General features: G+C 44.3%; 1 long non-coding RNA gene across 1 annotated transcript; it reads left to right on the forward strand.

The window, feature by feature from the left end:
* The first annotated feature begins 709 nt into the window (after positions 1–709).
* Positions 710–1,914, forward strand: LOC133278686 (uncharacterized). Its single transcript, XR_009746650.1, has 2 exons — positions 710–1,000; positions 1,354–1,914. It is a non-coding gene; the product is annotated as an uncharacterized LOC133278686 (long non-coding RNA).
* The last annotated feature ends 502 nt before the right edge of the window (positions 1,915–2,416 follow it).

Here is a 2,416-nt window from a genome sequence, read left to right on the forward strand (position 1 = left end):
CTGTAGCCCTTCATCTCTTGTCTGTCAAGTTTGTGGCAAGGACAATCTGGGCATGTGCCTGGTACAACATGGCTCCCTATCAGTTGCTTCTGAACCCTTACACAAACAATTGCTAATGATAGGAGAGCCTTTGCCCTCAGTGTATGTAAACAAGCAAACAGTTAAAAGTTTCAAACGCTCATCTGTGGCTTTTGCTGAAATAGTGGCAAAATGGTCAGTGGAAGGAGGCCCAAGCCCTTCAGCAGTGCTATCAACCCTGGCTCCTCCATTTTCATTGCAGCCTCTTTGGGGTGCACAGAGCTCTTCAGTGAACCATTAGTATACTGAAGGTCATAATTTCCTAACCTGCCCTGTTGACTTCCCAGGGGGGATTTACAAGCTTACTCCTTCTGGTGATCTGATTTCCATGTGTATGAGATGAGGTGAGAGCATGGCCATTTCAAAGCCTCGGAAGTGGACCTCCAGCACTGGGATGCTGAAGGAGGGCAGGGGAATCAGCATGAGAATGTTATCCTAACACCTTGGCAAGAATGGGAACCCTGACACAAATGTTTATTCAGAGGCAGAGGGATGGCCTAGCTGGGCAGTATTTTATTTTTCACTCCTAAGAGTGTGAAAAGAGGACATGTAAAGAAATTTACAATCTGTGATTCCCCTCCTGAGACCTGAAAGATGCAACAAAGTCATGGGAAACCAAAAGGCTTTTAAGATGAGGGAGGGAATTTGCTGCCCACTGTGAGCTTAAACCTGCAGCTTGTCCTTCTGGCTGCGTTTGGACAAATTCAGACAAAAAGTTTATGTCAGGAGAAGATGGATCAGAAAAGAGCAATGGGATTTTACCCAGGCTGTGGCTTTCAAAATCAGAGTCCTTCTTGTTTGTTGGTGGGAATGCTTAGCAGCCTGCTACGATATGGCCACAGAGCTGTGCAAGGGGTGAGATATCTAAGAGGTCAGCAAATCTGGTCAAGTAATGGAAGTTACCGTCTGCCTAGCAAAAGCTGTGAGTACTTATCTGGTGCTCTTGAAAGAGCACATGGCATATTAATTAGTGTCAGACACTAATGAAAGGCTAGCCCAGTAATTACTGCTGAACCAAAGCAGAGGCTGTTCCTGCTACCACTCAGTGTGTAGTGTAAGAGAATGTAGAGAAGGGTCTTGTGTTTGGGTCCAGCCTGACCTGGTCTCAGCTGTGCCCCAGGAGCTAGGAGCTACCTTCAGACCATCCCATGAGTGTATTTGACATATGCAGAATGAAAGCCAAATATAATCTGTACAAACTGTATCTAGACAGGTATATTTCAAACCCAGAAAGCCCATTAGATTTTTCTGACCTGAACACTTGTGTATCCTTAGCATCCCTGGCCATGGGACTTCAGACCATTCCTCTGTTTTGAGCAAGGTTTTCACTTAGGCAAGACGATAAATTGCTGTGCCCTGGTGGAGATTAAAAGCAGGTAAACAGACAGCATGGCCTTAACCTATTTCTCACACATTTCACACAGGTGAACTCAACTCAGTTTCCAAAGTTTACCTACCTGTCAATGATAAGCTTACATGAGTTTCCTGTTTTAACCACCAGCCTCTGGATACCTTGTGTTACAGCATTATGCTTCTCTACTCCAGATTGATGAGTCCATTCCATGAGCATGCTTCTGACCAAAGCTGGACCAGCTGAGGAAGAACAGGCCTAGCACAGCAGCTCAATCTTATTGCCCAACCTTTTAGGACGACTGAATGACATGAACACATTCATTTGTACATCAGAAGATGGTGGCACATACTTCTAACTTGTGTTAATGTGACTAGGACTAAAATAAGCAAGGCCACTTCTACGGAGAAATATGTTGGCAACTGACAAGATATTATTACATTTAGTTTTCATAATGAAAGCAGCCCACTTTGTTAAGTCTCCAGCCAAGAGTGTCTGTGTTCAGATGTCACAGTAGACTATTTCCTAATCAATATAGCATATATTTTCACATCATGAAGAAAACAGCTTGGTAAGTCAAAAGCCTTTTGGTAAGGCATTTGTGTCCCATAGATGGTAACACTTACAGTCTTCCTTATTTGGGAGAGATTAATACCCAGTGAACCGGCAGAGCTCTGGGGCTCTGAAACAAGTGCTCTCTTCTTCTCCAGAATAAGACTGTAGGAAGACAATCTGGTTCCATCCTAACACTCTCTCTGAGCTGTCCATTTCTAATAGTCAAAGGAAAAACAGCACTTCCCAAGGGCAGATTCAGATCTCAGCTGAGCTGACTAACCCTCAGAAAGGCACTGTCTTTCCTCTCTCTTGAGCAGAAGTGAAGGAACAATGAGGCTGACTGGAGTAACACTCACCTCAGGTAACCAAGCCACCAAAAATCAGGCTTCTAGCTCATGTCACCACTTTAGGCTCCCTTTACAGTCAGAGATA

The sequence above is a fragment of the Pezoporus flaviventris genome, unplaced genomic scaffold, assembly GCF_033815535.1.
Source record: "Pezoporus flaviventris isolate CSIRO_AGI_PZ_B2104156 unplaced genomic scaffold, CSIRO_AGI_Pfla_v1 ptg000066l, whole genome shotgun sequence".
In the NCBI taxonomy this organism is placed as follows: Eukaryota; Metazoa; Chordata; class Aves; order Psittaciformes; family Psittacidae; genus Pezoporus; species Pezoporus flaviventris.